This window comes from Dipodomys merriami, unplaced genomic scaffold (genome assembly GCF_024711535.1).
Source record: "Dipodomys merriami isolate MVZ:Mamm:240054 unplaced genomic scaffold, mDipMer1.0.p SCAF_141, whole genome shotgun sequence".
Lineage (NCBI taxonomy): Eukaryota > Metazoa > Chordata > Mammalia > Rodentia > Heteromyidae > Dipodomys > Dipodomys merriami.
The window spans coordinates 2,397,663-2,420,209 of NW_027202727.1; the positions used below are offsets into that span (position 1 = coordinate 2,397,663).

The 22,547-nt window shown below is 42.6% G+C and overlaps 2 pseudogenes; both read left to right on the forward strand.

Moving 5' to 3' along the window:
- The first annotated feature begins 2,256 nt into the window (after nucleotides 1-2,256).
- Nucleotides 2,257-3,358, forward strand: LOC138826294 (tubulin beta-2 chain-like; annotated as a pseudogene).
- A 2,776-nt stretch (nucleotides 3,359-6,134) lies between these two features.
- Nucleotides 6,135-21,182, forward strand: LOC138826295 (chromodomain Y-like protein; annotated as a pseudogene).
- The last annotated feature ends 1,365 nt before the right edge of the window (nucleotides 21,183-22,547 follow it).

Below are 22,547 nucleotides of genomic sequence, written 5' to 3' on the forward strand. Positions count from 1 at the left end.
ACTGTGCCCCAACTCTTCTGTTCAAAACAAGCAGCCATACCACTTAAGCCACAGTGCCATTTCTGGTTTTCTATTAGTTTATTGGAGATAAGAGTCTCACAGACTTTCCTGCCGAGGCTGGCTTTGAACAGCGATCCTCTGATCTCCAAATCCACAGTTGCTAAGATTATAGGCATGAGCCAATGGTGCTCTGCACCTAGCTACTTTTAATTGGGGAAGGAAAGGGAGAACAACAAAGGAGTGGGTAACAATGTTCAACAATAAATGTTCTCATTTCCTTACTCATGTAACTGTAACTCCTCTATACAGCACCTTTACAATAAAAATAAAATTAACAAAAAAAGAGAAAGGTTCTTGCTGATAGGCAATGATGACTCACACCAGTAATCCTAGCTACTCAGGAGGCTGAGAAATGAGAATCATGGTTCAAATTCAGCCTGGGCAGGAAAGCCCCTGAGACCCTTATCTACAATAAACAACTCAGAAAACTGAAAGTGGGACTGTGGCTCAAGTGATAGAGTGCTAGCCTTGAGCTGAAGAGCTGAGGGACTCAGCCCAGGCTCAGAGTTCAAGCCCCACCATGAACAACAACAACAAGAAAAGGTGTTGTCATCTTTCTTTTGCCCCATTAGACTCAAAGCCTGATGCTCATCTTTGCCTTCTGAGTAGCTGAGATTTCAGCCACCATGCCCAAAGCAAAGGAATGAAATGCATGGAAATAGACAACTGCAAATGTCCTTAAAGTTGCTGAAGCCTCTTGCATGGTGATTCATTCTCAAGATATCTTTTCTGTTTCCATGTCTGAAATGCTGTAATTTCTGTAATGAATGCTGAGAGCCACTTAGAATCATAAGCTCTGCCCCTAAGTTCCTTGTCAAGTATAGGCCTAAGTCAACTCTTGTTCCCACAGGCAACAAATATGTTCCTCGGGCCATCATGGTGGATGTAGAGCCTGGCACCTTAGACTCAGTAAGATTGGAACCATAGAGTTTCAGACCAGACACTTCATATTTAGTAGGTCAGCATGGTCCATGGAAAATGGCTAATAGGCACCCCTCCTTCCTAACATCCAGGCACACTCCAGTTCCCAGAGCTGAGCTGAGCCTTTATCCATCTAGATATCATCCTCACCTAACCTACCTATTTCAGTCCATGGGAGTCATGTCCCTGGCCACTCAATCAGCACAGATAAATGCCAGTCTGCAAACAGCCTCTGAAGGGAATGAACAGCGAGCAGGGAATGCCTCCAACAAGGTTTCAGCGCTGCTGGCCATTTCAAATACCTGGCAATAACAGGGAACCACTTCAGGACACCAGAAATCAAAGCACAGCTATGTATGAGCAAGGTGCAGACAAGTGCCTGCAGCTTAGCTTCCCTCTTACCATTCTGTTCTCCTGTTCCTCCTGTGAAAGTAAGTACTTTTCCATTATTGAGGCAGGCTCTGTTCATTTTTTTTTTGGTCGGTCGTGGGGCTTGAACTCTGGGCCTTAGCACTGTACCTCAGCTCTTCAGCTCAAGCAAGCACTCTACCGCTTGAACCACAGCATCTCTTCTGGCTTTTTCTGTTTATGTGGTGTTGAGGAATCAATCCCATGGCATTGTGCATGTGAGGCAAGCACTCTACCACTGAGACCCCTTCCCATCCCCAGGCTCTGCTCATTTTTAGAAGTACGCACGTGGTTTGGGTTAAAATGTATCTTCCTCCACATTGTCTTTACTTTCTTTAGAACCTGGGTGATTTGTAGGGTCCCAGACACATTGAAAACATTTCCTGAGGGCTAGGAAGGTGGCTCAGCAGTACAGTGCTTGCCTTGCATGCATGAGGCCCTGGGTTCGATTCCTCAGCACCATATAAGCAGGAAAAAAAAAGCCAGAAGTGGTGCTGTGGCTTAAGTGGTAGAGCACTAGCTTTGAGCTGAAGAGCTGAGGGACAGCGCCCAGGCCCAGAGTTCAGGCCCATGACTGGACCCAAAAAAAGAAAACATTTCCTTTATTTCACCAAAGTGTATCTAAAATAATAGCCAAAGTTGCTCAGAGGAGCCTATAGTCTTCACAATGCATATAACACAGTCATTATTCCTGGAGTATGTGTCTCATCATGTCTTTGTGTCTGATAGGCCAGAACAGGGCAGGCAATAACTGGGCCAAGGGCCACCACACAGAGGGAGCCGCGCTGGTGGAGTCAGTGTTGGAAGTGGTGAGCAGAAAGGTGTGGCTGTCTCCAGGGTTTCTAGCTGCACTACTCCCTGGGAGGTGGCACCAGGTCAGGCATGGGCACCCTGATTCTCAATAAGATCCGAGAGGAGTTCCCAGACAGCATCATGAACACCTTCAGTGTCATGCCCTTGCCCAAGATGTTGGACACTGGCACCTTAGACTCAGTGAGATCGGAACCATTTGGCCAGAGTTTCAGACCAGACAACTTCATATTTGATATGTCATCATAGTCCATAGGAGATGGCTAACAGGCACCCCTCCTCCCTAACATCCAGACACTAGTTCCCAGTGCTGGGCTGAGCCTTTATCCACCTAACCCTATCATCCTCACCTAACCCTACAACACCATCTTATCTGTCCACCAGTTGGAATATGCAGATGAAACATTCTACATTGACAACGAGGCCCTGTATGACATCTGCTTTTGCACCCTGAAGCTGCCCATGCCCACCTATGGAGACCTGAACCACCTGGTGTTGGCTACCATGAGCAAGGTCACCATTTGCCTGTGCTTCCCTGCCCAGCTGAATGCAGACCTGCGCAAGCTGGCTGTGAACATGGTGTCCTTCCCCTGCCTGAACTTCTTCATGCCTGGCCTTGCACCCTGTCCAGCCATGCCAGCCAGCAGTACAATGCTCTTTCAGGGCCCAAGCTCACCCAGCAGATGTTTGACACCAAGAACACGATGGTAACCTGTGATCCCCACCATGGCTGCTACCTGATAGAGGCTGCCATCTTCCGAGGCCGCATGTCCATGAAGGAGGTGGATGAGCAGATGCTCAACTTGCAGAACAAATAAGCAGCTACTTTGCAGAATGGATCCCCAACAACGTGAAGACACTTGTGTGTGACATCCCCCCACATGGCCTCACGATGTTGGCCACATTCATTGGTAACAACACAGCCATCCAGGAACCCTTCAAGCACACCTCAGAGCAGTTCAGTGCCATGTTGCAGCACAAGGCATTCTTGCACTGGTATACAGGCAAGGGTATGGATGAGACGGAGTTCACTGAGGCTGAGAGCAACATCAACAACCCGGTGTCCAAGTACCAGCAATGCAAAGATGCCACTGCTGATGAACAGGGGGAATTTGAAGAAGTCTTGTGGAAGAAGAGGTTTAAGACTTCCCATTGCTAGCAGTGCAACAGGAATGCCAGAGCCTGCCTACGGCTTCTCAAATAAATGGTGCTTTCCTGAGCTACTGTTGTCCTGCAGTGGGACCTTGCTATGTATCATCATGCTCAGCCTTCTCTGTCAGGAACTCACTGACGGTGAATGTAAAAATGCAGATTTCTTTTAAATATGATTGTTTTAAAACCCTATTTGTATAAATAAAGAAGTATACATTTTATACCCTGAGCCCTTATTCTTCTTTAGAATCCTTTTTATTCTTTCAGTGTATTTGAAATATAAATTTGGCCAGAAGGATTTAATCTTAACAATATAGGACTGGTACTCAAGAGGAGTATTAAATTCATGGTTTTTCTGCTATTTTGAAGAGGAGGATGACAAGTGCCAATGTTGTTGTTTTTCCCCCTGGCCCAGTTTTATAGTTTTCAATCTCTCAAAAGCATGCAAGTAGCAAAAAAGCAGTTTGAAGAGAAAGAAAACTAGATCCAGATGCTACTTCTCCTTCAGACAACCACAGGTTCTTGTCTCATGTCCCATCAGAGGGATTTCAGTCACATTCCCCAGAAACAGTATCAGGAACACTGATCCCTGTGTTTAGAGTTCAATTGGCAATGAAGCAGCACTCACAGGATGAGTGCAAGTTCCTGGTTTCCAGGGTAGTTTCTCAAGGTGTCTGGAGCTTTAAGTACAGAAGTGACTCTAGCTGTTTGAGGGAGTGAGAGGCTGAGAAGCTGACTAGTCCCATAGTGTATACAGAACTGCTTGACACAGTACTTCCAAGTCAAGGAGAGGAGGGGAGACATGGCCTGTCCCAATGACCCATTCTCACGTTCATTTTTCCAGCAGTCAAAGCTGTCTGAGGCCCACAGGGTGTTGTAAGGATATAAGGGATGGATGGATCTAGCCTGTTGGGTATGTTTACTTTACGTGAGTGAAACAGAAATCTCAATTGCTTAGAACCTACAATAGCCAGGAAAAAGGTAAACACTTCTGTTTTCACTGGAGGCCAAATCAGTCACTGGTTCTTTTTGCCAGAATCTTTCACTCTTCTTTCAGTGAGGCTCCAGGCAGGTTGTCTGTGCCAAGCATTCCTCCATGGCCACCAATAACCTGTAAGAGCACCTTTTTCTTCAGAAACAGGGCTATGGGAATATGGCAAATTATAGAAAGCTCTAAGGAAAAGGTACTTCTGGGTGAGGTGCAAGTCCCTTGTTGCTAGTAAAGTAGGGAGATGGTAAGTTCCGTAAGTTTTCCTCTACCAGGCCTGAGGTTGGGGTAGGGTAGGGAGGGGTGGGATAGAGATCTTTAAGCCAAGCTGGTCTCACTCATTAGAAAGTAAAACTGTCCCAGAGAGTGATCTATGACTAGAAGGAGGTTTTGTGTCCTTGCCCCAGGGAGATCAAAGTGCAAATAGCTTCCATTGTGGGAGTCCTAGGGAGTAAGTGTTGACTCCCCTAGGACTCTAGTCCTAGAACTGACCAGGTTGGATGACCCCAAATCTTCTAAGGTTGCTGGGTCAGAACTGAAGGCAGGCCTGGCCAAGGAACTCTCATTCCTCAGTGGGTTAAGGATTGAGGCCAAGCTGTGATGGAGGCACCACCCATCCTATCTACCAGTGTTTGACTAAGAACATTATTGTTTTCTCTTAAGTACTCATTTATGAGTCTTTTCATGAGTCTTTTCTGGTGGCTTTGGCTTGTTTCTTTACACTTTTGAAGAAGTAGTTCTTGGTTCATAATTAATGACTCATGCCTCACTCCTTAGAAAACTCCTGTTGATAATTTTACCAGTAGACCACCATGTATTTTTCAGGCATGACTTTTGTTTTCTCCTAGCCAGAGCTCTGCATTCATTGCCACACAAGCTAATGTGGAGGTGATTCCTATAGATAGGTGATTTTTTGTCCAATTGCTAAGTGTAGCATCTCCCTTATTCTCATGTACCTTAGTAATTGTATCAAATACTTAATAGAGTTCTTGACAAGTATGATAAACAAAGTTCAGAGGTGAAGATGCAGCTCAGTGGTAGAGTACATCCCTGGCAAACACATGACTCTCAGTTCAGTCCCCAGCACCAAAAGGAGGAAAGGCAACAAATGTTAGGCTCAGGAGAGGATACATTAGGACTCATAGAAAAGCAGCACCCAGATTGGCAATGAGGAGTTGTGAAATGAGGGAACATTGGTAGAATATTTGTAGGGGGGAAGAAGAAAGCCCCTTGATGTGTGTACCCTTTTAGAAAGCAGAGGTAGAAACAGGGAATTAACCTCTGGTAGTCAGCCTAGGCCGTGGAAGGAAGAAGCCATGACATTTATGTTACTCTAATGGGACCAGAGTGTAAAGTGGCACCACCATACCAGGCCATGGCCTGACAAGAAGAGACATTCTTGCATTGGAGAGATGTCTTTTGACCACTTTGGCCATGTTAATGATATTTCCTTATGCTGTTTCCTTTTTCCTTCCAACTTGTCATACCTATAGCAGATCCTGTCCAGGAGACCCATTCTCTCTAATCTTATTCTCTAAAAGTCTCCTAGTTTATAGCTGCACATATCCTAGACCAAAAAAGTAGGGGGTAGATACTCTGTCAGACATAGATTGAAACTGAAAGGTATCTTTAAAGTAGACTTTGACAAGGTTCTGGTATTGACAGTCTTGTGTTGATATGTGCTGTGATTGCAACCAGCTTCTGGTCTAATTCTGAGATGACAGTGGGAGAGAAATGGTGATAGGACATCAAGGACCACTATGGTTTCAAACCCTTCACAGGTACATCTCCATTCATGGATGTGCTATCAGCCAACATACAGATGTCTGTTAAAGGGGTGATGGCTGGGAAAAGGAAATTTATTGGCCACAGATGAGACCAGCCTTTGGACAAGTGGTTGCATTTCAGTGTGAGGCAAAGAGTGCCTACCTATACAGAGATATTTTTCAGGAAGCAAGATGATTCACTCACATCTTCTTATCCACAAAATAATCTGAGAATAACTCTGGAATCCCAGAGGTGAGAGTCATGTGCTTTGCGTTTCTACATGACTGCTTTGCTTCATGGCTCTTTATGCTCTTCTGAAACCTCCTTCTGAGCTGGCCCACAATGTGCCCAGGAGGCAGGAATCAAAGGGGACTTGGAAGCTTGGCTGCTAATCACTCTGGCCACACTGACTTGGGGCTGTAGGCATGTGCTGGGCATCTGCTCTATTCTAATGGTATGGGCTCCAGTGGGAGCTTTGGTTCTTACCAGGAGAAGGTAACAGTGCCTCTGTTTTTGAGCCATCTCCCAGGTCAGGATGTCTTTATCTGCAAAGGCTTGAGCTTTGCCATATCTCTCATCATGACAGGTTTCTTTCTTTCTTTCTTTCTTTCTTTCTTTCTTTCTTTCTTTCTTTCTTTCTTTCTTTCTTTCTTTCTTTCTTTCTTTCTTTCTTTCTTTCTTTCTTTCTTTCTTTCTTTTTTCCTTCCTTCTTTCTTTTTCTTTATTTTGTTGGTCATGGGACTTGAACTCTAGGCCTAGGGGCTGTCTCTCTGTTCTTCAGCTCAAGTATAGCTCTCTATCACTTGAGCCACAGTGCCACTTCCAGTTTTCTGGTGGTTTCTTGGAGATAAGTGTCTCAAGGCCTATCCTTCCCAAGCTGGTTTTTTACTGGCATACTCAGATCTCTGCCTCCTGAGTAGCTGGGTTTATAGTCAAGGGCCACTGGCGCCCAGTTTGACAGGTTAATTGTTTGCTAAACATAACAATGGCTGCATTCTGTTCTGGGAAAAGTTTCCCTATCATCCTACAACACTGATGGTCTTAGTGTTGTGGCAGAGCACACAGCAAGGGGGCTTTCTATGTATGCATATTGACTAATACCTGAAAAGGCAGCTTGCAAAGGCCAAGGAGATTGTTGTTGAAGAGATTGTTTTTCAAAAGCCCCTAGTGCTAGGAAGGCTCTGGAAATGCATACATCTCAACTTGCACTGGGCATTTCCAAATTTTAAGTTCTAGTGTTGTTTCTTTTCCTTTGTACACAGCTTGAGTAGGTTGTTCCAGACAAGGAAAGCTACCTACAGAAGGTCTGTGTGCTAGCTACACTCATACAGAACAAGCAGTTCAGGGCTTGATTTTTGGTACATTTTTAGACTGCAATCTCTTCACTGGTGAGGTTTTTTAATGTTTCCAAGATCATTTTAAATGATTTTTTGCCCTCTCACCATATCATTTAGGTTTCTATCCTAAGCTAAATTAGCAACAACAATAACAAAAACAACAGACTGGACTCACTTGTAAAGTAGTTAAAAGTGCCACCTGCTGTTCAAACTGCAGAAATACCCATTTCTTGTAACCTTCAGAGAAACAAAGGCTTTCTTTTTATTATTATGATTATTATTGTGAAAATACCATACAGAGGGGTCTTTAAAATGCTTATAATAGTCTGTACCCAAAGTGGTCCTTATCATTGGAACTTATGGTGACTTCCTGGTGATAAAAGAAGTCCTGAGTGCCCTGAAAACAGCCACTGCCAATGACAGCAGGTCTATCTCAGTGCACCCGGCAGCATCTTCTATTGTGGCCTGGACTTAATTTACTTCATAGACCATCTCACCGATGATAGAAAGAGAAAAGGCACCAAGATGGCAGATGCAATCAGGTTTGCAGAGCCAATGTGTTTGCATCGGGGTTGGGGTTAGTTTTCCAAGTACTAGAACTGAAGATCACAGCCCTGCATAGGCTTCAATGTCAGTCATTTAAGTCAGTTGACTCAATTAACTCATCTGCTCTTTCTATGAGTCTGACATTAATGACTGCTTATCAGAGGCCAACAACTGAAACCCAGCAAGTGCTCGGCATGTTGGCTAAGAGTGCTGTATAGATAATGTACAGCTGCATGGTACTTGTGCTGTACACTTCTCCTATGCTTCCCCGAATTCTAAATATTTCTAGTAGAGAGGAAAAAAGCTGAATCAGCTAATGAACACATCTTACATCTGTTGGGTTGTTTTAATAGTATTATGGTTTGATTGGACTCAAAGCCTCATACATGCTAGGCATGCATTCAACCACACCTCCTGCCCCCATCTTGCTTTAAGTATTTTAAGTAATTTTTGGGCTTTGCTCTTCCCTCACATACACCTCCCACAGAGCTGGGATTTCAGGAATGAACCACCTAGCCAGAATAATTTGTTGAGATAAGGTCTGCTTGCTAAAACTTTGCCTAGACTAGCCTTGGATCTCAGTCCCCCCCATCTCTGTTATTCCCCAAAATAACATACCTATGGTTTGAAATATTATAATCCCATTATTATTCTGAGTTCTCAGATGTGGTGCTAGAAGGCATTGCCTTCTTACTTGACTTGAAATTATAAACCTTCATCAGTGGACATAATTCTGCTCTAGACTATCAGAACCTCATATCAAAGTGTAGACACTGCTCATTGTTAAATCATAGTTCAGGATATGTTGCATGTCTTTAAGCCTCACTTTTTACACACACACACACACACACACATATGCACACACATACACAGAAACACACACACATACCATTGTCTTCAGTGGTGACTTTGTACATCTTCTGTGAGACCACCTGAGTCCTCTCTTATGTATCTTAGAGCTTTTCTTACCAATCTTGCTGCTCTCCAGTCTTCTCCCTCCTCAGGTGTCCAGTCTCTGCCCTTGACAGTGGCTGAGGCTTGTAGTACTGGGATTAGAGAAAGAGAAAAGATAGATACAGATATTTAAGTAGAAACCTCATCTCATGCACTTTTAGGTGATTTTAGATGATTGTTTTCATCAGATCCTCACTCCTATTACTTCTCCCAGCCTCCCTATGCCATGTCCTTCTCCTAGATCCCACAGAAGGCTCAGCTGATATTATAGGAAACTGAAACATTGTGCTTCTGTGAAACCTGCATTGCTGCTGCTTTGAGTAAACGTATTTTTATCAGCGATAATTTTGCTTAATGGAATATGGGAGAATCAGAAAAAACTACTTATTTAAAGCAGTTTCACTTAACCTTTCTCTTACTCAGTTTATTTAAATTAACTTTATATGCCTATGAGGGACATTACACAAAACAATATTTCTATGTATTGTATTTTTGCTTGTTTCTGTGGTATCATGACTCAAATTCCTTAAACTTTTTGAGGCAAAGATCTTCATTGTGGCAAATATTCAGAATGGAAGGAAAGGGAAGTGATAATGGAAATCAATTAACATCTTACATCATCCACTGTCCAGGGCTGCTATTTCCACTATTGGAATTGATGATACCCAGTTTGCAGATTCATTGTCATGAAATGGCCCTTACATCATTGATAAAACTGAGTATCTTGGGTTCCCTTTATAGCATTGGACTTTTGATGTCTGCATACTATGTGTCTGAAGGACCCAAGAGCAAGCTTATCTCCACAGAAGTGAGGTCTCCTCTCATGATAGAGTGAGATAATGTGCAGACTTTCCAAAGGAAGAGGCTATTACTCAGCACTCCTATATTACAGGATTTGGAGAGAGAACAAAACAAACCCGTAAACTGGCCCTAGAACTTGACCTCTTCCTACTCATTCCTTTCTTCTTCAGATAATAAAGCTGAGTAAGCTGAGGAAGGAAGCACACTACCTCCTAATTCAAATTTTGTTGCCTGGTTTCCCCAGACAATTCCTACACCCTTCCATGAGGGTTTGACCTAATATCTGATCTTGTCAAGTGTCTTCTCAGAAGGAATTCTATTGAATAATAATGTCTTCAAAAACTAACTTTGTGGAAAATCTTTCCTTCCCTTCCATATCTAAGACAGCCTTTAACTCAGTTCACAGATAATCCAGTGGGAACAAATACAAATTGAGTATGCTGCATTGTACACCTATTAATGTTTATGGGCTTTAATATTAAGTTTTAAAAGATAAGTATAAAAACCAGGGGCCTGCTGGTTCATGCCTGTAATCCTAGCTACTCAGGGGGATGAAATCTGAGGATTGCAGTTTGAAGCCAGCTGAGACAAGAAAGTCCATGAGACTCTTATCTCCAATAAACTACTAAGAAAAAGCTGGAAGTGGTGTTGGGATTTAGTTGGTAGAACACTAGCCTTGAGCACAGAGAGGCTCAGAGACAGTGCACAGGCCCTATGTTCAAGCCCAATGGCTAGCAAACACAACCGCATGTATACTTAACAAAACTGTACACATTTCCTCTTTAGGTCCATCATGATTTCCTACCACTAGCCACACTGCCGCTGGATTTTTGTAGTTCATGATCATACAGCTTTGTGGACTGGAGAGGTCTCTCCTGACAGGTCATTTCTACAAAGATTTGGTGGGTGGCTGTGTTTTAACAAACTGAGTTTCTGTTCAACTCATGTTTACAAATGAGTTTACACATCATCATTGCACCCTTCCTCTGAGCAGGGCTGCTGATGAATTTAGCATGGACCTCTGAAATAGAGACATAATTTTATTTGACATTATTATCATTCCAGGCAAAAATTGAAATTCCAGTTATAAAACAATGTATCAATCCTATTGAAATCCTGGTATTGATTTTCCTCAAAGACTTTGAAACCAGAATTTTTTTTAATCTTGAAAATGTAGTACAGAGGGGTTACAATTACACGAGCAAGGTAATGAGTACATTTCTTTTTTTGGGGGGTGGGGAGTCCGGTCATGGGCCTGAACTCTGGGCCTGGTCGCTGTCCCTCAGCTCTTCACCTCAAGGCTAGCGCTCAACCACTTGAGCCACAGCACCACTTCCAGCTTTTTATTTCTGCTTCTGTGGTGCTGAGGAATCAAACCCAGAGCCTCATGCATGCAAGGCAATCTCTGTACCACTGAGCCACCTTCCCAGCCCAAATGAGTACATTTCTTATCAAGCATTGTTCCCTCCTCCTTTGTTTCCCCTTGCCATCCCGTCCCATCTCCCTCCCCATACCATGCCAGAGTTGTAAAATTCATTTTTTGACATAACGTCTTGTACATCTCATTGTTGCAATGGGTCCACCTGTATCCCTGTTTAAACAATTTGTTTTTTCCCTTCCCCTCCACAAATTATAGCAACATCAAATACAGTGAAAACAGGGATTATACTGAGGAGGAGGGACATAAAAAACCACAAAACAATCATCTTATAAATATGTTTAAAACAATAGCAAGAAAGAAAAAATATGAGTCCTTATCTTGGGATTCATTTCACCTAACATCAACTCCTCTGAACATTTCTGCTTGTCTCAGACATATACTAGTCATTGCAAATAAGGGAAACCATGGGACCTGTGTTTCTTTGGGCTTGAGATGAGAATTTTTTTATGTATGTACAAATATATCATGGGAGAAGCATGGAATCATGGACAGTTTTTTTATTCTTATGTTTTCATGTACCACAGCTTTATTGTTAAACTCCATTGTGAGCTTTCGAATAATGCCTTGGGCCATCTCATTTAGAAACCTTAGATATTAGTGTGGCTTATTCTTTTAAAGGATCAATTCTTGCATAATGCAAAACATTACTTACCTTGGGGACAATTGGCAAGGCTGAGATGAGGTTGGCCTCACCTAATGGACTACACCTCACACCAGTTGCTGGAATCTGCTGCATCTGCAAGCCCTGTTCTCCTGTGTTCCTTACAAACCTCCCAACCTCCCTCCTTACAATATAATCTAGCTGGAAGCAGTGACTCACATCTGTAATTCTAGCTACTCAAAAGTCTGAGATACATCCAGAGGATTTGTGTTAAGACCAGATCAATTAGAAAAGTCTGTTAAAATTGAGCCTCCAATGATTAGTACAAACAGGACTGAAAGTGTGATTCAAGTATTCAAGTGCCAGCCAACTAAGCAGAAGACCCTGAATTCAACTGCAGGACTTGCACGGGGGGGGGGGGGGGAAGGGAGGGGGAGGGGAGATGCAGCACTATATTCCATCTTGATAGTATTCAGAGGATGAGGAACTAGTAGGAAGTGCCTCAATAGCTGTTGTCAGTCAAGCTCTGGCTTAGAACTCTGTATATGAAAAGTTTTAGTTATTCTTCAAAGGTCAGGCTCAAACTACCTATAAAGAATCACTTTATATGTATGTAGGTATAAGTTTATGCTTTGATCTACTCTGTGAAATCAGAACAAGAGACTACCTCTGAAAACAGAATCAGCTGTATGGTGGGGAGGAAGAAGCAGATTCCCTATATAGTATAGCATCAACCTCCCTGGAACTACAAAGCCTATAAAACAAACTCCAGCACAGCATTGGTTGTGTTTTATGGCAAGGTCTTGTCCCCTGCAAAGGCCTCCCTCTCCCATGTCTGCTTTGCTCTCCAATTTCCTGTGGCAGTAGCATCCAACAACACATAATGGGATACAGGCATTGAGATGCTTGCTGATCTTTATTTCCAACCTTATGTCTTAAATTAGCTTATCTCCATGTCCATAAGTTAATTTAGTCCAGTTTATAAGACCTTAGAAAATACGTGTTTCCAATTCAATGTGTAAAGTCTCCTTGCAGGGGCAGGTTATATCCCTTAGTCAATAACCCTTCAGTCAGTACCAGACAATCTTAGTGCCAAGTTCACTCTGAATTTTCCCTTTTCTTGGATACAAGAACTCCCTAAAGTCAGTATGATCCTTGGGTCTTCAAAGAGAGAAAGTTGGAAATGCTATATGCAATAGTCAGAGTGGCCAAGAGCCACTGTAAATATGAAAGCCCTTCTGGCTATGTCACCTACAACTGGTGGTAGCAGCGACACCTGTGTAATATCCAGGCTGTAGGTAAGCCTTTACAATCTGCAGCAGGTAGATCCACAATCTACCTTTTCTGGGAGGAGGCTTTTTAAGAAATCTTAATTTTTATGATTTGCATAGTTTCTGCTTGGCAACTTCCAATCTAGAATAGATTTTTGTCATCTGCTCACATATGCAATGTTTTTACTTGTTCCCTGTGTACTTTTTTAACTTTAGAAACTTAGTGAATACTTTCATCCAGTTTAAGAAGCCTAATTTTGTAGCAGTAAAAGGCCCAGCCATTGGACTAGGAGCATCCACATGGCCTCTTTGTGATGTGGTTTGGACCAAGGAAAAGGCTTGGTTCCAAACACCTTGTACCCCCGTAGGACAGAATCCAGATGGCTGCTCTACTGATATCTTTCCCAAGGATATGGGAGGCACATCTGTGAGCACCTTGGTTAAAAACTTATTTTAGACAATGTCCTAAGAACCTGTGCTTTGGGTGTTGTTTCACTCAGGGTATCTTGTGTGTTCTCTGGGGACATTTCATCAAACCCACTTGGTTCATGTAGTGCTGTAATACTTCCCAGGAGAAGGCCTTTCCTCCCATGAGGAGCCTCCAGATTTACCTAAATCACACTGATACCCAGTTTTCAATCAAGAATTTTCTTTTACTTCACTTTAAAAGCTGCCCTTTTAAAGTGGCAGTGGGAGGCCATGCACTAGTGGCTCACACACTAGCCTTTTGGGAGGCTGATACCAGAATTGCAGTTTGAAGCCATTGTAGGCAGAGAAACCCAAGAGATTCTTATTGCAATTAGCCTGGAAAAAGCCACTAGGGATCAGTGGCTGGAATGGTAGAGTGCCAGCTTTGAACCAAAAAGAGCTAGGTTAAGAGCCAAAGGCCCTGAGTTCAAGTCCTATTATACACAATATCCCCCGCACCCGTACCCACACACCTTCCCCAACAAACACACAAAAGCAATTAGGGAGCAAACTTGCACAAATAAAAGAAGCAGGGAGAGGGGTTCAGTATAATTTTGTGGTTCATTTTTTCACTATTTAAATTGGTCCATTCATGATGAGAGATTGTGTTTGTGTTTTCTCAATTACATATACCTTGTTCCTTAGTTCTAGAGACAGACTGAGAGTGTTGGCAGAGAAGAGAATCCACAAAGATTGAATTCTGTTGAAGAGAGGGACTGGATGTCAGATTGGATAGGGGACAAGTGCAACTCCTCCAGCTCCACCACTGAGTGTCCCATAGTTTGACCTGGCCAATTGGCATGATGCTGTCTTTGTACCCATCAGTGTGGGGAGTGCAGGAAGACAATTGTGTCATGGAAAATGACTGTAGCTGAGGGAGTTGCAGAAGGAACTGACAGCCCACAGCTGAAGTAACAGGATCTCCCTTTGGGGTTCACAGCTAAGTTTACCTCCTCATGTAGAAATATCCAGTATCCAAGGGTATCACTTCCTTGGGGAGCCTACAATGAGGGGAGATAGTACAATTTCAGGCAATCTTTGGAGCAATTAGAGTACAATGAAGAAGAAAATGTGTGTCTCCTCTCTGAAATTCCAGAGGGTAAGAGTAACTGAGGAGAGGAAGCTGTCAGTCACTGCTGAGTTGGTAGGGTTGAGAAGGAAGGCACATTGGAGCTGGGAGTCACATGTGTAATCCTAACTATTTAAGATGCTAAGATTTGGATGATCATTATTCAGGGCCATCCCAAGCCAAAAACTGGGTGACATCTCCTCTTAAGCTATCAATTAATATCAACTTCACTACAACAGGAAGCTTAAAATAGGTGAGTCCAGGCCCAGGCATGTACCTGGATAGGAAGCAAGACCATAACTAAAAAATGACCAGCACAAAATAGGAATATAGCTCACCTACCTAGCAAGTACAATACTCTGAGTTCTAACACGAGTACCATGAACAAGGTTAAGCATGGTGACCTCGGTGCCCCAGTGTGATTCACTGAGATGGCTGCAGCATCTGTTGCTCTGTAGGCTCCTGCCAAAGAGGAACAGTCCATCGACATCCCTCAATCTATGCTTACCAAGACAGCAAATGCTGAGCAGAACCCCTCACAATGGCCAAGGATGGAGGTTTAGTTGGAACTTTGGCCCCTCAAAGGAGAGGAGAGCAACGATCTGCAGGACCAGATGGACTCCTGAGTGAGAGAAGGGCAGAAGGAGGCAATGTTGAGGTTGGTACGGGGTTTGTGTTTAATGACTACTATGGCTTCAGTGGAAATGTTCTGACTTTGATTAACATGTTTTATGACATGTGAATCAAGGGAGAGCTAGGGCAGTGAGGGAAACACACTTGTGTAAATTTTCCATAGGTTGAAACTTACTCTAAAGTCTAAGTTGTTTTTGAAAACTGAAATGTGGAGAAGTTGATAAAAGAGCACAGCTGCCCAGTACTGGCACTGTTCTCTGTAGATTTACCTGCCCTATCCATCCCTCTACTGGTGGGTACTTGTCCCCAGGGTGCCTCATACCTCATACCCATCCCAGTGTGCTGCTCAATCCAGAACAGCTGCTGTTGGGCAGGGAGGATCAGGAAGCCCTGATGCACTCATGTGCCAACAGTGCCTCCTTCCCTTGGAGGCACAACACAATCCAGAGCTCTGCAGCACCCTATCATTGCTATGAATTGGAGTCTCCAACACTTGGGCTTTGCCTGCATTATTCCCCCACACCTCCAGACCAGCCTTTTGGGGACTTCTGAGACCTGGAGGATAAGAAAGGGAGGCCTGGAGGCAGCTTCTCTTCCCATTGGAGCACTGAGTTTGCCACAAGGACCTAACAGGCTGAGAATCTTGGGAATGAACAATGCAGGGTGGCTAAACTTTGATACTCTCTGCTAACATGTCAGGCATTTACTGACATTTATATTCTAGCCCTCTGTGTCCACCAAACCATGGCCATTTGGGGTGTGTGTGTATGTCTGATAAGTCAGAAAGTGATTGCTAGCAAACAAGAATGACCAGTGCTAATGGGTTCATATGGTTGACTGTACTGGCCCTTTATGAGAGATCTCTGGTAGATCTGAATGTGATGTTGCAGTTGACAATTCTTTCCATCAACCCATCCCTCTATTTATCATTCAATTCACATCCTACTCCCTACTTTTCCAGCTCTCTGACCAGCAGTCCAGGTTAACACTCAGTACTGTTCAGCCCCAATACTTTGACATCAAGTAGATGACCAGTGCAGTCCCATTTGGGGTTATTTTCCTCTTCTTGTCACTATAGGATGATACTGTAAGGAAGTGGCCAGTCCCCTCCTTGGCTTGCATACCCACACTGTCTGACCACAACAAATCAATTTCTATAAGCTCATAAGTTCTTAGTAAGTATGAAGGTGTATTCTCAGAAATTGCATGCCACGTTTTAGGCTCCTGTCTTTCTTCACCTGTAGCCTAGCATACCTTCCTTGGGCAGATTACTGAGTTTTTCTGAAACTTTGCCAGCAATTTGAGAAGAGTAAGGGTTGGACTCAGGTCTCAGCCTCCTACTTTCCTGATATCCAGGAGTCCCACACGTACAAGAGAGTATTCTGCCCTCACCTGGGATGTCCATGTTTAGCACATGATGGTGTCGCATCAGGTCCCATAGTGGTCCACCTGGCATTGAAATGCTTTTTTGTCCATTTTACTATGCTGTGTCCACCTATCCCTACCTGATTAAGGGTAGATCTTTAAGCTCATTGTGAGTTATTACTGAAGAAGCTGACTTGCTAGCAATTAAATGCTAATTCTACCACTAAAGAATCCTTATTTCCAGGAAAATGTTAAGATCATTGTAAACAATAATCTGGGGGAATGTGTGGAGGTGCAATGGTATGGGAGGATGAGGGTCAACTAGAGGAAAGACTAAGTAAATATGGATAGGTAAACACCATCTAACCAAATGGCATTTTGGAAGTGGAATCTTTGTAATGAATGTTGACAGTGGTAGAATTCTTGATGGTTCATTGTGTTTGGAAAGATAAAAATTAGTTTGAAGTCTCTGCAACATAAGCACGTGCAACTTAATATTATCAGTGTACACAACAAGTGCATGAGTACGTGAAGTTGTACACATACACACACATACACAAAGTTGGAATTGAAGAGATGTTATTAGTACAGACCTGGGACTAAAGGACCTGTGCTACAAGCAGCACAAGGTGACCTATACTATGACAGCTCTTGCTCATATTGTATGCTCACCGTAAGCCATACTTCCAGACCTTCTTTTGCGATTATTTTGAAGGTGGGATCTCAAGACTTTTCTGCTTAGGCTGGTCTCAGAGCCACCATCCTCCAGATTTAAGCCTACCTATTAGCTAAGATCACAGGTATGAGCCACCAATCCTGGCCCACTGCTTGTGTGTTTAAGTGGAAAATGGTTAACAAGGGGCTGGGAAGGTGGTTCAGTGGTAGAGTGCTTGCCTTGCATGCATGAGGCCCTGGGTTCGATTCCCCAGCACCACATAAGCAAAAAGAAAAAAAGCCAGAAGTGGCTCTGTGGCTCAAATGGTAGAGCACTAGCCTTGAGCTGAAGAGCTGAGGGACAGCGCCCAGGCCCAGAGTTCAGGCCCTACAACCGGACCAAAAAAAAAAAGAAAGAAAGAAAAGAAAAGAAAAGAAAATGGTTAACAGCCTTGAATCAGTCATGTCATTCACACTCTTGGCAAAATTCAGGAACTCCTTTTATTGTCTTGCACATCCAGTCATTTGGAAAAGTGAAAAGCACAAGTCAGGAAAGACTCCCTAGTAACAAACAGATGTGTATGGAGCTAGCTGGGAAGATGGACCACCATGACAGTGTGCTGGCTAGAGACAGATGGCTCCAGTTAGACCAGATGGAGAGAACCAGATAAGGGCATGAATAGAATGTAATGGAAGAGAACGATGTTAGAGCTATTGGCTGACTTTCAAAGGGCAGAAAACAAAAAAGAAGTAATGAGACTAGGCATGGTGGTACATGCCTATGATCTGCATACAAAGGTAGCTTAGCCCAAAGTCCTACTTAGATTAGACCCTATCTCAAAAAAGAGAAGTTACTGAGAGAACAGAGTGGAACCACTATCACTGAGTTATCTGGACCTGAACATATTGGCATATACTATTGAGAATATACTTCTATTGGCTAGCAGGACTAGGCTGTGGCTTCCCTACTATATGTTGAGAAAGAAAATGATGCTCTAAGATGGGAAAATGCAGTGGTCCTAGGGCCCTTCTCCTTTATCCACTCTCACTTGTCTGCCTTGAAGAACTGACTTAATATAAAGAACAAGGTTTAGTGAGATTTCTGATAAATGTTTACTTATAGTAGATCCTTTTCCTCCAAGGACAGGCTGCTTAGTCAACCTGTGGATTAGCAGAACATTCCACACTCTTCAGATGCTTATGATCTGTCCAAGACTGTGCTCAAATGCCAGCCTCACTTAGGGTGATGTTCAGAACCTTGCAAGGCTTTCTGCTGAGGAACAGGTCCCCTGCCACTGTGTTCATCCTTCTTGCCTCTCTTGAAGGGTGGTGAGTCAGCCATACCTGTGCCCTCCAGCATTAGTTCGTGTGCTATGTGCACTGCGTGGAAGTAAAAAAGCAGTGGAAACTGTAGTGTCCTGTGGGCAATTTTCATGAAGATTTCATCTCTTGAGAAGGGAGACTCTACCCACTGCTTGTTTACCTGAAGCCCAGAAGCTCTGGGTCTGATTTTCAGCACTGCCAGGGAAACACAGAAGGAAGTCATCATTTCGACCCATTCTCCCCTCCTCACCCTTCATGAGCATCTGGGAGCCTGTTGTTGGAATGGTAAATCCAGACACTTTCCTCTGAAACCAAAATGAAAACCTGGGACAAAATTAAAGTCAGTGTAAAGTGATGTATCGATTTATACACTATTACATGTTGTAAAAACAAAAGAATGTTCACTTCCTTCATGCAGTCATTCGAAGTCATGTGTCAGACTCACTCAGCATGGCAATAATTTTGGGAACATCAAAGTCCTGGCTGCTTTGTCTCTTATAGTTATATCCACATGGTGAAATTTGATATCCAGCAGTAATAGCTCAGCCATTAGAACATGGGCTCTGTCTCAGGAACAAGTCACTTTTTGTAACTCAGAGAGGAAAAGAAACCCCAGACAGCCATTCTATGCCTGGCTCACTTCCATAAGATTAACAATTACTTGGCCTTATTTATGGCTCATTTTCTTGCATATGAAGAGTTCACACATGGGAGCTGACTTTAGAGGACAGAGTGCAGATAAAGGAAGTTAAAACAATAACCTCAAACACAAAGTAGACCTTTTCTAGTTCACATTTTTGGAGTCCATATGATTCTGAATGAGGTTATGTCTTTCTCATAATAGCTCAACCCATCTGCCCATTGGATCATGACTCTACACAATTCATAATTAGTGTCTACTAGCACATGTGCCACAGGATCTGGGGTTTGTGAGTAACCATCCTCATTGTTGACATTGGGGGATGAGGCTTCCTCTGTCTGCTTGCATCATGTTTCACATCTCAACACTCTCCTTCCTTTCAGGCCAATGAAATGATGCTCAGTGGTTGGAAGCTGACCTCACAGGAGACTTGTGGCAAAGGCCTGGTCTCCCAGGTTTCTGGCCAGGGAAGTCATGGTTCTAGTCATGGAGCTTGCCTCCTGTAATACAGTTGCTCATGTAGTTGTTTCTTTTACATGTTAGTTTTTTAAAAAATAAAATATTGGGTTGGGAAGGTGGCCTAGTGGTAGAGTGCTTGCCTAGCATGCATGAAGCCCTGAGTTTGATTCTTCAGTAACCACATATCCAGAAAAAGCTGGAAGTGTTGCAGTGGCTCAAGTGTTAGTATGCTAGCTTTAAGCAAAAAATGCTTAGGGACAGTGCACAGGCACTGAGTTCAGGCCCCAGGAATTGCAAAAGTGAACAAATTGTCGATCAGCTTTTACCACTTCAGGCCATAAAAAAGGGTAACAAGGCTCAGGACTGTTGCTACAAGAGTTCATGTCTTCCCACAAACAGAGGGATAAGGCTCCTGTCTCTCACTTTCCAGTACCCAGGAAACCCTAAAATGGTGAATGGATCAATAAAATGTGGTATACATGTATGAGGTTACATATATATATATATATATATGTATGTATGTATGAGGTTACATACATACATATATATGTATGTATGTATGAGGTTACATACATGTATACCACATTTTATATACATATATGTATATATAGATATAAATATATATACATATATGTGTGTATATGTACATATATACATATATACATATATATAAATGTATGTATGAACACACACACACACACACACACACACACACACACAAACAGAGAGAAATCCCACTCATCCGTCAGAGAGCATGATAGACTACCATTTGTAATAATGTGGAAAGACTGGGAAAGAATTATATTATGGGAAGTAATCCAGACCCAGAGAACACAAGCTGCATGGTTTCCCTTATTTGTGGCTGCTAGAATGTTCCAATAAACCCAAAAGCAAATACATTCAGTTGTATGCTAATAGTTACAGATGAATTAACTGAAGTATAGTAGACTCTATGAAGAGCAGAAATAGTGTGGTATTTTTTCCTCTAAAGAAATGTTTAATGGTCTGCCAAGAAAACAAAAACTCTCAAAGTTTGTCTGGCAATCCATTCACTTGTTAATAACTTAGTAATTAAGGATGCTCTCACCAGAGTGGGCAAGAGTAAACGTAGTAGTCAAACACATTTTAGTGACTAAAATTCCAAAGCTTACTGACATCACAAATAAATGTATCATGTTTAAAATTTTAATCTATTTCTATTTCCTGACTTGCCACACCAAGAATTATTGTCTTACAAGGGAATATGAAAATAAAAACATCCATTTGTGGAAATGAACATGAGATTAGTTGTTCTTTCTTAGAAGTTTGTCTCAATGAAAACAAAGAATTAAACTTAAATGCTGAGGAAAATAAATGTTATTACTTCATTATACCATAAAAGCATGTAAACTGTGAGCAATGTAAATATGACAGGCAAAAATAAGGCAAATAATAGAGTTTCAGTGAAGTAAATTTCTTTTTTCTCATTGCTATCTAAAACTCTCCATCTCTGTGTTCTTCTAGTACACAGCTGAGAATCTTGCAGACCTCTTAAGGACCAGAGCAGAATGGACAATCTCCACACAGGCCAGATGAACACAGTGAGTTGACAAGTACCCAAGGAGTGGGTGTTTCAATATGGGAAACTGTTGGAATAATTATTGTTTCCTCATAATCCAGACAAATGTTCACGCCAAGGTCCAAAAATGTCGAAATCAGGCTTATAAAGGCCACAGGTGAAAAAGAAATAATCTAACATGAAAGTTAAATGTTTCAAACAGGAATGTGGTAATGCATGACTGTTATCCTAGAACTCCGGAATGTGAGGCAGGAGGATCTTCACTTTTAGTCCAGCTAGGCAATAAAGTCAGGTCCTGCCTTAGGAAGCTCAGGTTTCCTACTATCACTTGCCAAAGAATAACTACTTGCACTAGAAGCACCATCTGAAATTTCCATGGCACCCTCTCCATCTTCACATTCATTGCCTTTACTGGTTTCTTCTCTGTCACTGTCCATTTTCTAGTCAATCAACTGCAGTTCATCTCCCTTGGCCCTATCTTCTTTCTGTACACAAATTGTTCCTGCCAATAGTGCCAATCCCATTGTTTCTCTGTATTTTAAACAGTGTCCTATCTTCATCTGATTGATCATTTTCACTGGATCTCCATGGTATACTTGTGAGCTCAATTACTAGATGTGGTTGTTTCTTTGGTCTTGGAGATAATTCAATATTTCAATAATTCAATATTTCAGATGTCCTGAAATCCCTCTCCAAACTTGAGCCATGCTTCAGAGAGGGAAGCATCAGCTGTGCCCACTCTCCTAAGACTTGTTCTTCTGACCTGTGGTGGACTCTTTTGGAAAGGATGGGTACTCTATGTCCCACTTCCCTTTCCACTTGGATCTGCTGGTGCCATCACCAGAGACATAGTATCAGCCTATGATAATAGACTTGTTTTGAGAGAATAAGACAAAAACCAATAAAGGAATCACAAGGAAAGTATATGGTGTTCAGTGTGAAAATAGAAAATTCATAGTGAAGCAAAACTTATGCAGGTCAAACCTCCATTTTCAGAGGCCATGAAGGTCAAGCCATCATACTAGTTCTTCATGTCTGTGTGTAACATATATCCTCATGCTCTTCTGTGGTCATGTAGATCATACTGACCACCAGGAGTCATTGGAAGTACAGGACACATTGGTGCAGGGGTGGAGGGGTTCTCCTGGAGGCCTTTTTTGGCACTGACAGGCCAGCGATGAGGGCAAGAAGGAGGCAGCAGTAGTTGCAGGGATTACTGCCAATTATTAGATATTAAATTATGTCTCCATTTAATGATGCGTCCCAGTTGAACAATTAATAAAGCATTAATTAATAATTACTCAATATCCCATTATTGTTT